The 12,567-nt window shown below is 39.3% G+C and overlaps 1 non-coding gene across 1 annotated transcript; it reads right to left on the bottom strand.

The window, feature by feature from the left end:
• Positions 1 to 8,872: 8,872 nt before the first annotated feature.
• LOC130033924 (U6 spliceosomal RNA) lies at positions 8,873 to 8,981 on the bottom strand. Its single transcript, XR_008794027.1, has one exon. It is a non-coding gene; the product is annotated as a U6 spliceosomal RNA (small nuclear RNA).
• Positions 8,982 to 12,567: the final 3,586 nt, after the last annotated feature.

Below are 12,567 nucleotides of genomic sequence, written 5' to 3'. Positions count from 1 at the left end.
AACATATTTATAAATAATTGTTATTTAATAATTGTTATGCACCTTCCAGGACCAGGGCTCCAGCAGCCGAAGACCTCCAGGACCAGCCACCACCATGCTGAGACCACTCTCCGCACACATGAAGGTACTGGCAGAGGGACAAAGCCACGCGGGTTCCGGGGCCGAGACCTCCAAGCATTCGTGGCCACGCGACATCTTTTCAGAACTTTTTTTTTTTTATGACATCTTATTGTCTCATTCCTACTTTGGACAAACTTGCAGGCTATCGAATGTAGCCTGCCCACAGGGCAGAGTCTGGCAAACTCCCCGTGGCGTACCAAATATGCCAAATACCAGTAACAATGACGGGTCTCATTCTCCTAAAGAGCCTTGAATATAATCTCAGGGCTAGGATGAAAGAGACGTTACTGGGGCCTGCTCGAGGCAATCGACAAATAACAGGATGATGAAATGAAATGAAATGAAATGAAATGAATCTACTTTATATTTCAAGATTCCATTCCACTAGAGTAGCAGAAGTTTATCTTAGTCTATTAAAATCCTCCCTTTCCCTATGTTTTATGTAATTTTGGAAGTGAATCTTAGAGTCACTTTCAAAATTACAAAATTACTGCACTAAAAGCAAGAATGATAAGAATGGATCTTCAGGTTGTCCCTTGAGGCCCTTCAAACTATCCGTCCATACATCTGTGATCACACCTAGAATTCTATCTTATATTGACATCTTACAGTCTTCCTGAGACGTGTGCTCTCTGGCCTACCACTGTAGGTCTTTTCACATACAGCAGTTCATTTCTGTGTATTGTGTGTGAGTTGTGCTTGGTAGGAATGGGAATTATGCTACTGTGTGGTGTTCTAAGTTCACTACACTCCTATTTCTTTTACTGAGTTCTCTATCAAACTGCAGTTTCACTTCTGTTCTCTGATTTTACAAATCTACCTGGATCAGATCTTTCTGCCCCTGACTACTTCACTAAATCTTTTATTTGAAGTGGTAATCAGGAAACCTTTCATAGGGCAATTCAGGTACCCACTTGGCTTTCTTTCTGTGGTTCTATTGACATCTGGATTTATAAGGTTCTTCCCAGGCTGCCGATATGCCATAAGAAATGAAGACTGGGGGGCCAGAGAGATAGTACAGTGGGTAGGGCATTTGCCTTGCACCTGGACAACCCAGGTCTTTTTTTGTAGGAGTACTGCTATTTATTCAGCCACTGATTAGCTGATTGAATTGGGCATGAACTCCACCTTATTTTTTTTCATAATTTTATTTATTTTTTCCTTCTTATATTTATTTATTGAATCACTGTGGGAAAAGTTACTAAGCTTTCAGGTTTAAGTCTCTGTCATACAATGATAAAACCCCTCTCCCTTCACCAGTACTCAATTTTCACCACCAAGAACCCCAATATACCACCTCCCACCCCTCCCAATGCCTGTGAGGCAGATGATTTTCACTTAACTCTTCTCTACATTGATTACATTCATTGTTTTGACAAAAGATGCACCATTATTGTTTAGAATTCCGCCCCCCCAACAATCAGAATTGCTGAAAAAGCATTGTGAAATACTTTGTTTTCTATAGAGAAATGAGAATCATATAATGTTGCGCAGCCACTCTTGCGGCTACGCGATTTTGGATTTCTACAAAGAGCCAGATAATTTAGGGATTGGTTTCTGTGCATCTGATGTTATGGCTGTGCTGGAGAGCTGCTCATAGGGGACAACTTGTGACCTCAGCAGGCTGTGAAGGATGAGCCAGTACCGTGTCCCTTCTCATGAGACTGCAGTTGCCCCATCACCACTGGCTCATACCTGGCTTTCCTATAAGCTCTGAGGCAGCGGCCACCCTGCTGCTTGGGAGCGGGGGGGGGGGAGGGGGGGTGAAGCGGAAGGGAGCAACACCCTTTCCCTCCCGGGGAGGCATGGCACCGTAGTTTAACGAATGGTCCATTCACTTTTCTGCCACAAGCTGCTGGGCTCTGGACTAAGTCCTTTTGCCTCTGGAGCCATGACCGTGCCAGAGAGCCGCTTGTGGGAGGCAACTTGTGACCTCGGTAGGGCATGAAGGACAAGCCAGTACCACCCCCTTTCCCATGAGACCACAGTTGCCCTGTCACCACTGGCTCATACCTGGCTTTCCAATAAGCTCTGAGGTGACAGCCACCTTGCTGCCAGGCAGGAAAAAGGCGGAAGGGAGCAATACCCTTTCCCTCCCAGGGAGGTATGCCGCTGTAGTTTAATGCATGGTTCATTCACTTTTCTGCTGCTAGCTGCTGGGCTCTGGATTAAGTCCTTTTGCCTTGGGAGCTATGGTTGTGCCGGAGAGTCTCTCGTGGTGGGGCAACTCGTGATCTCGGTAGGGCATGAAGGACGAGCCAGTACTGTTCCCCTTCCCATGAGACTGCAGTTGCCCCATCACCGCTGGCTCATACCTGGCTTTCCAATAAGCTGTGAGGCAGCGGCCACCTTGTATGCAGTCCAGATGCATTTCTGCCAAAATCCACTGGGTTTCGAGATTTGTTTCTGAGTCTCTGGGATCATGGCCGTTAATTAGCTTGATCAGGAGCAGAGAGGCCATTTGTAGGCAGTGACTCGGGGTCTTGCTGGGATGGAGAGAAAAGGGCCTGTTCCACTCCCATCTCGTGAGGCCCCGCATGTCTTGTCACTGCAGGCCCAAACCTGACTGTCCATTGTCTTCTGGAGGATGTTGGTCCGCCAAGGGGAACAGGCCAAGACACAAAACCTATTCCCACCTAGAGTGGCCCAGCACCAGTAACCTACTGCAGGAACAGGATGCATTTATGCCAAAAGCCTTTGGGTTCCAAGATTCATTTCTGAGTCTCTGGGATCTTGGCCGTTAAGCAGTTTGATCAGGAACCAGAGAGGCCATGCCTCCAATTATATAGCTGAGCCAGAGGTGTTTTGTTGGTGTGTCTCCCACATACCTAACTTTTGGCTGTTTACTTTCTTGGTAAACTTTGCCCCAAGTTTTGGGGGTCTGGCCAAAGGCACAGCAGCAATTTTGGGGTATCTGAAAGTCTGATGATGCCATCAGGCTGCTGATGCACTCGCCTCACAGGTATAGATTGACCTGCTGGAGGCACCCCCTACAACCCAGGTTTGATCCCCAGCATCCCGTATGGTCCCCTGTGCACTGCCAGAAGTGACTCCTGAGTGCAGAGACAGGAGTAACTTCAGAATATCGCTGGGTGTGACCAATAGAGCCCAAAAATTTTTTAAAAAATGGAGACTAGGGGAATTCTTGTAAGTTGCATGTACTCCAAACATGTATGAAGCACACAATGCTTTCATCAACATTCCCTGCCTGGATCAGACCTAATTATACACTCATCTGACTAACATGGAATCTGGAAAATGTCCCCTAGCTGTATGCCCAAGAGGATAAAAACAATGGAGAAAAACTGACCCAAGAAAAGAGAAACAGTCAAGAGGGATAGACTCAGCCACTAGGAAGCATTATCAAATAACACAGTATTGTAATGGAACACAGTAACAAGTAGTGCAAACTAAGGCTAGAAGGAGATGAATTCAGATAAAGTACAAGAGTGTTTGGACGATATAAGTATTTCAAAGTTTATGTAAAGAAGCTATTTGTTGGGAACTGGAGAGATAGTACAGCAGGTAGGGCATTTGCCTTGCAAATGGCCTCCAGGTTCAATCCCTAGTACCCATATAGTCCCCTGAGCCCTACCATCAGTGATCCTTGAGAACCAGTTTTTGACCAAAGAAAAAATTTTAAGCCATTTTTTGCTGTGTATTTTGATTTTGCATGTTGTAACTCATTTTATAAACTTTCAAAAGGAAGGTATAGTAAAGTAAACATTTTCTGTAGAAATTCCTATTGGCTAAATATTCTAATGTATAAAACTTTCTAGCACAGGTCCAGGTGTGTACCTTGTAAAGAGACATAACAGCATCTGATAGGAGACACAGAGAACTATGTTGTTGTGCTGATGTTACTGTTGTTATTGCAGAGTCAGGGATTGCACCCAACTCTGCTCAGTGAAATGTTTGAGAGTGAAATGTTGGGGCTGGAGCAATAGTACAGCTGGTAGGGCATTTGACTTTCACACAGCCTACGTGGGTTTGATTCCCAGCATTCTATATGGTCCCTGAGCGTCACCAGGAGTAATTCCTGAGCGCAAAGCCTGGAGTAATCCCTGTGCATTGCCGGGTGTGACCCCAAAAGCAAAAGAAAATAAAATAGAGTAAAATGTCAATAATCAAAGAGAGGTTAGACAGACACTCAATTTTATGATACTCCCTTGTATCAGTAGGGTGTATCGAAATGATAATAGGCTTTTGGAATCAACCATAATTGGATTCAAATCCAGGTTTATCATGTTCTGTGCACTGATGATCAAATTACTTAAGTTCTCCAGTCCCAGTATACCTACCTAAAAGGATTAAAATAATCTCCTCACAACTATATTGTGGTGGGAATTAAGTGGTCTAACCTATGTAAATTACCTAGCACTGTTTTAACATATTGTATGTTACCAATAGAGTCTAACTTCTTTGTAGTCTTTAGTGATAATTTGAAATTAATAAGCAACAGCATTGCCATTTATAATATATTCCAAGACCTATGGTACTTATGCTTAGAAAGAAATCAAATGATAATGGTCTGAGACAGAAGATTAGTAAAGCCTAACAAGAAATAACAGAGGAGTAAAATTCTGATTTTTTTACTTTATTTCAGAATTTCAGCAAAATCCTGATTACCACCAATAGTATTTGTATGAGAATAATATTTCCTAATAAGCTTAAGTTATTATCTTCTAAAGAATTTGAAAAATTGGTTTTTCATGTTTTTTGATCCATCTCTCATGCAGCAATAAGAGATAAGAATGGAAAGGACAAAACGAGGGAACATTTTAATCACGATCCGAGCAATAATTTGCACAATAATTCTGAAGAAAATCCTTTACCACTGTGCTATTGATATCCTCTGTATAGCTTTGCCTCTCTGATATCTAAAGACAGTTTTTCCTGTACCATTCATAAACTGGTGTATATCCCACGTATTTACCCTCTCCCAAGGCTCCGAGACTCAGTGGCTTCTAGTCAGCACACCACCCCTTCCTAGAACTTTGCTCCAAAGGTCTATAATCCACACAGGATCCAAAACAACAAGTTAAATCACAATTTGTGTCTGGAGTTCAGATGTGATTCAATTACTGGATAATAGAGAAACAAAAATATTAATTTTACTTAGGTGAGTAAAGGTAAAGGCCCTCCCGTTGATCGTCGATTTGCTCGAGCGGGCCCAGTAACATCTCCATTGGAGACTTTGCTGTTACTGTGTCTGGCATATGGAATACTCTCGGTAGCTTGCCGGGCTCTCCGAGAGGGGCGGAGGAATCGAACTCGGGTCGGCCATGTTGGCTGCTTGTAAGGCGAACGCCCTACCCGCTGTGCTATAAGTAGTAGAATTTTTAAAAGCACAAAAAATATAAAACTAGATGTATCATAACAGTACATAGGTCCATTTTGTTACAATTCCTAGTCTATGAAAGAAAACTATTTTAAAAAGGAATAGTGGCAAATTAAACTCACTTAAAGGATATAGACTTGTTTTGGTAAAGCATAGAGAGGGGTATAGTAAGTCAGTTAAGCTTTATAAAGCACCCATGGATACCCAGAAAAGATAGCAGGTGCTCACAGAATCCTATAATAAGATTTAGATTCTCAGAAATTCTTAGGAGAGACACTTTGATAGTCTTGTTTAGCTCATTTCTCTAAAGGTCAGACAGAATTATCTGCAAGGCTAATTTCAACTCTTTTCAAATGATAATCAAAGCCCATATATCAACAATGAACAAGTCTGGTGTGTCAGGGTTCACTATGAGCAATCTTCCCAGTTTGTGCAATTCCTCTCGTTGGGTTCCTACTGTATGCCAAGCACTAATCTGGACAGTCTTTGAGAACTTTCCACTGTAGTCAATAACTAGAGAGTTAAACAGTTAAAATAACTTCTGATGGCTAAATGGAAAACCATTGTAAAATGCACTGATCCAAAATGAAAAGTAGAGAGCTCAATAAAATGTGTGAGATATCTAAATTTTAAAAGATAAGCAGGAGTTTCTCTAACAAGAGACCATTATGAATGCAGTTGATAGCAGTGGAACAGGTAGCCATGAGATGCAGTAAACAAGATCAGAATATTTGACCTATCACCTCTTCCAGAAAAATAATCACTCAGTATACCCCTGGAAACCTACTATCTTTTTTTTTTTATAAATTTATTTATTTATTTATTGGATCTCTGTGGGAAAAGTTACAAAGCTTTCAAGTTTAGGTCTCAGTCATGCAAATATCAATCACAATTCCCTTTACCAATACTTATTTTTCACCATGAATAACCCCAATAAACCCCCACCCCCAACCTCCCCCCAATGTCTGTGGGGTAGATGAATTCTAGTTAACACTCTGTCTACTTTGACTAGCTTCATTGTTTGGATAAAAGTTGCACCATTATTATTTAGACTTTACCCCCACCCCCAAACTCAGCCATGCTGAAAAGGCATTGTGAAATGATCTGCTTTCTACAGCTGGGTTCAAGAATTAAATGATGTCACGCAGCCGCTATTGCGGCCGCGTGGTTTTGGATTTCTCCTATTTTATTTATTAACCCTGCAAGTATTTCTACTGAGAGTCAGATAATTAAGAGATTGGTCTCTGTGCTTCTGGGGCCATGGCCGTGCCGGAGAGCCGCTTGTGGGAGGCAACTGGTGACCTCAGTCGGGCGTGAAGGACGGGCGGAGCGCCCCTCATCCCATGAGGGGAAACCTACTATCTTTAATGGAGCAAACAGAAAGTGCCTCCCAATTGCACCTGAGGTTACTACCACTGCCTCCCCCACATCACTCTAGTACCCCATGTGATGTAGAATAACTGAAGCTTTGGGGGAGGTATTACTAGTACAATGTTTTACATGTAGAAAGCAACTGCTTATCACACAATAGGTAGAAGGTTGAGCTATTTTCAAATCTAGTTCTCTAATTAACAAAACAATGCCCCTTCCAGCAAAGATGGTGGGACAAGAAACTAAGAGGAAGACAGTGAGTCAGACTTAAGTCATTACTGAGTCTGGAAGAGTCATCAACTCTAACAGCCTGGTAGAAGAGAAAGATGAAAGGTCATAGCCCACAAACACTGTCCACATGTGTAGTATACAGGAGTAATGGTGTACCAGTGGTGTTGGGGGTTAAAATATTGGCTGTCAGCCACTGAAATTTTTGACAGAGTACATTCATGAGTCTTATATCAATTCTTCCCTAGAGGTCCAAAAAAAGGTGTTAGTGAAATGTTATTATGTTGCTGCTAATGAAACCTAAATCCAGATTTACAGAAGGCAGAAATAATGTAAGATAGTTCCATAAACCTAACCTCCCACTGAAAGTATCTGGAGCTCACGAAAAGAGAAGGATTCAAAAGTACTTACATATTTCAGTAGGAACAAACTGTGACCATGAGAACTCCATAGGAAAATGCTTAGGGCTTTGCTTTCAATGTAAATTGTCATCATTAAATCATTAAAAGACTCTAGAATGGGAGAAGCATGCTGAAAGTAGACTATAGACCAAACATGATTGCCACTCAATGCCTCTTTTGCAAACTACAACACCCAAAAGGAGAGAGAGAACAAAAGGGAATGCCTTGCCACAGAGGCGGGGGGTGGGGGGGGGGGGAGGGGGGATGGGGGGGTGGGATGGGGGAGAGATACTGGGATCCGTGGTGGTGGGAAATGGGCACGGGTGGAGGGATGGGTATTTGATCATTGTATAATTGAAACCTAAGCACAAAAATTTGTAAGTCTACCTCATGGTTTCTCACTAATAAAAAGTAAATAAATAAAAGACTCTAGAAGGCCTTTGTGATTACCAGGGTTCTATTGAGTTCCATCTTCATAGTTCCTAAAGCCTCTGATTTTGTCTATCATGTTATATATTATTTATATTATTCACTGTGGCATAAATAGTTCATCTATCCAAGGATAATGAATAAGATTTTTAAACTTTCTGGAGAAAACAATGAAAGTTTTTATTGTACCTTGTCTTTATTTTCATATACAATCTTCTTCCTTCTGAAAACTAGAAGCCAGTTAGAGAGAATGTGCCCTGGCAGAACTAGAAGAGTCATAGCAAAACATATCCAGGAAAGAAGATCCAAACTTGACCTCCACCTGCTCACTCTGTAGAAATAACTGGGAAAAGGAATATTATGCAAAAAGAACAGGGACCCATGGTATCACCATAGACTTGGGCTCTCAGGACTACCCAAAAGTAAGGACAACTTAGAGTCCACCTTCATCATTTCACCAAAGAGAAATTGTTTGCTTTGTTGAAATAGAAATGATTTTCCAAATATCATTAAATATGACTAACAATTATTTATATATCTTTTTAAGCATACTCAGTGTCATTATATTTAATCAATTATATATATATATATATATATATCTCCTTCCCAAGATTATCCAACAGAAGTTTCCAAAACTTGTTGACATATAGTTTATTTTTGAAAATTAGAATGCATCTGTTGAGGGACCATGAAACTGAAGAAAGAATTTAATAATAAAGGTTTTTATCACTTTCAACCAACTTTCCAGTCTCTAAATATCTGGCCTACATAAATTACCACTAAATTTCAATAAACAGATACACTACAAGTCTCTTAATTCTTTTTAAAATATTATTTTTGGGACTGTAGTGATAGTCAAAGTGGTAAAGCATATGCGTGAGACCCTGGAATCCATCCTCAGCATCCCATGACTTCCCAAATACCTCCTGGAGTCTCCAAGGCCCAGAACACTGCTGGGTGTGCCCCTGCAACAACAACCAAGAAAAATATATATACATATATATGTATATATTTGCGTGTCATTCTTGCGCAGGGGCCACGCTAATCTTCTCTGTATCGTTCCAATTTTAGTATATGTGCAGCGGCAGGGCGTTTGCCTTGCACACAGCCAACATGGCCGACCCGAGTTCGATTCCTCCGCCCCTCTCAGAGAGCCCGGCAAGCTACTGAGAGTATCTCGCCCGCACGGCAGAGCCTGGCAAGTTCCCCGTGACGTATTCGATATGCCAGACACAGTAACAACAAAATCTCCAATGGAGACGTTACTGGGCCCGCTCGAGCAAATCGATGAACAACGGGAGGACAGTGACAGTATATATTTTTAAAAAATAGTTTAACAGTCAAACAGATTGTCTTTTCTCACCTGGGAGAGTAATGTGTTAAATGTGTTAATCTGCTTTCCACAGGATGCATTCAGTTATTTGACAGAATAAACTAGAGGCTATTATTCATGAAACAGACATTTATTGATGACAATCAGTATGTGCACACTGACTCCCATAGGCATATTTTCTTTCTGTTTGTTTTATAGTGTATTTGATTTCTCTGAACTAGGGTTTAGAATTTAGTAAGTATGAAAACCAGAACAAAGAATAAAGGAGAGGGGAATTTACATTGAAGAGATCGCTTGGGATGAATTTGAGGAGTTTATGTTTTATTTATAGTTAGAAGAGAGGCTTTCAGTGGGTCTTTGTATTTAAGTTCATCAAGACTATTGGCCTATTATTTTCTTCTTTAGAAATATCCCAGATTGCTTTTGGTGCTAAAGTAATGTTGGTTTAATAGAAGCTGTTAGGAAAGAGTTCAAGAGAGTAAGTAGTAAATCTCGTAGAAGGTTTACTAGAACTCCCTTTGGCTTGAGGGAGATTTTTTTTTCTTTCTTGTAATTTGCCTATTCAAATTTTATACTTCCTCCTTATTCAGTTTTTGGAGAAGTATTCATTTACATTTCATCCATTTTTTCTAGGTTCTGCAACTTAGTGACATAAGTTCACTGTAACTTCATATGACCATTTGTATTTTTGAATTGTATATTATATTTCTGCCCTTTTATCTCTGCCTCAGTTTATTAGGATTTTATCATCATGACATAGTTAAAATTATTTTTGTTTAGACTTTCAAAAAACAGTTCCTGCTTTTATTAACTCTTTGTATTGCTTTCCTGATTTAGATTTCATTTACTCTGTCTTTCATTTGTAGTTCTCCTTCTAACTTCTCAAGATGTGAGGATGGGTTAATTTTTTAAACTTTCCCCTATTTTCTTATATAATCTGAGCACAACTTTAGTATGTCCCAAACATTATAATAATGTTTAAAGGAATAATTCATAGTTTCATTATGCAGAAGCAAAGAAGACAAGTGACACCTGTCTTTGGAAAAGACATTAAATATTACCAGGACTAACTGTCTCAAAGAGATAGCAGCTGAAGAAAGACTCTTTTATCATACAGCCCTCAGAAAAAAAAAGTCCTGTTTAATAAATCTTAGAATAATATTATTTTAAAAAATTATGAAGTCCATGAAGTGGTATATGAAAAAGGACAAAAGTCTGAAAATTCATACATATTAAGGGTTTCTAATTGAAATCAAGGATGCTCAAGTCCACTTACTGTTTCTTTAAAAAAATTATGGACAGTTTTTAAAAAAATATTTCATTAGTAACACAGCCTTATACATCTGGTTCTATAACAATCTATAATGTAACTATATTATGGACATAATATTATTCTAAATATTTCATCAGTAATACTCAGCCTTGTAACTCTGTTTCCATAATTATCTATAATGTAGCTACTTCCATCTGAAAGTCCAACAACCTGCGTTAAAATAAGTGTGAAATGAATTAATCTCCCAATTTCACAAAATCCTGTAGTGTAATACTTTAAAGTCCTGTGATGCGCAGGACTATTTCTAGCTTCGCATTTAGTGTTGTTTCTGACAGTATTCAGGGTACCTATTGTGCCAGGGTTAAGCATAGGTCTTCAGCATGAAAGCATGTACCCCAGCTTTTTAGCTATCTCTCCAATCCCTCAAATACTAGTAATATTTTTAATAAGATAGTTGAAATAATATAGAAAAATTTAGACCAGCGTATAAACCATATACCTTATGAAGTATATAAGATATAATTCATTATTAATCTTTCATAAACAATACTAAACTATTCTGTTTCAAGGAGGGAGAGTATGGGAATATATGTTCCATCTGTCTTTCTGCCCTTGTACTCTCCTGACCATCTCCTGTTGCCAGAAATCAAGTCTGGTGACCTAAAAGTTCAACTGATGTAGTTAAAAGAGGTCATCTCCTAAGACATGGAGACTGCTAGGGAAATGTGGAGATTGTATCAATACTAAAAAGCAAACAAATAAGCAAGCAAACAGCAAAACCATCACAAGACCCTTTGTCTAAGTTGCATAGTTTGAACTTACAACTGTCTTCCTTTAGTTTAAGAAAAGCTAATGGCCCACTAGATTTCAATAAATCTGACCTGTGAAGTCATAAATAATGGTATTCTTAACAAGAATTTAAGTAATGCAGATCAGTTTGCCAGATTCTGAAGTGAACAAGACTAGTGAAAATAGCTAGTATTCACAAATCACTCAGCAGGTTCTAAGCAGACATTACTTTATTGTGTGTTGTGTCCTCATGTAGCCTTATGAATTAGGCACTATTATTTTTGACATATTCCCAATAAAGATGTCAAAATAAAGATGTCAAAATAAAGATGTCAAAATAAAGAACTAAAATTAATGATGATCTATAAATTTGTCTATATCACAAGCTGTTATGTATAAAATCACATTAACTGCACATCTTCGTCCCTGACTGTAGCACTATCCTCCCATTGTTCATCGATTTGCTCCAGCAGGTGCGGGCACCAGTAACGTCTCCCAACAAATTGTGAGACTTGTTACTGTTTTTGGCATATCGAATACATCACAGGTAGCTTGCCAGGCTTTGCCGTGCAGGTGAAATACTCTCAGTAGCTTGCCAGTCTCTCCAAGAGGGGCAGAGTAATTGAACCCAGGTCCGCTGCATGCAAGGCAAATGCCCTACCCGCTGTACTGTTGCTCCAGGTCCCTGACTAGAAGGAACTAATTCAAGTAGAAAAAAATGGCAACTGAAAATTAAAGAGGTTACTTATAAATGCCATATTGCAATAATTTGGGGAGGTATAAAAAAAGACAGGTAACTGAAACCATTTATCATAAAGAAAGTAGGTGGTTGTGAGAACCATTGAGAATGGGACCTCATCTTAATGACATGATATATAATTATAATATATAATATATATGCTGGTGATATATATACCATATATAATCCAGTTAATTATTATATATAATAACTATATTATAATTATTCAATTTTATTATGCTTGATTGTACAAATTTATGTATAATCTACTGCCTACCTGACTGCACATTAATATCACCTATTTAAATTTTTAGAAAAAAACATTAAAAAGTATTTAAATCATAGTTCCTGGAAATAGAGTGCTGGCATCAGTTTTCAAATCCTGCACAATGACACTTCTATGCTGCCTGAAATGGGGAAAAAAGTGTATTGCTCTAAAATGTCTTATGAATAGGAGCAGTGTCTTATTTTTTATAGCTAACATGATTTTAAAATATACTTTCCTCTCCATGCAGTTTAATATTTAATTGAACTCACTTGACT

Source organism: Sorex fumeus, unplaced genomic scaffold (genome assembly GCF_029834395.1).
Source record: "Sorex fumeus unplaced genomic scaffold, SorFum_2.1 ptg000054l, whole genome shotgun sequence".
Lineage (NCBI taxonomy): Eukaryota > Metazoa > Chordata > Mammalia > Eulipotyphla > Soricidae > Sorex > Sorex fumeus.
This window is presented reverse-complemented; position numbering and strand designations above follow the sequence as displayed.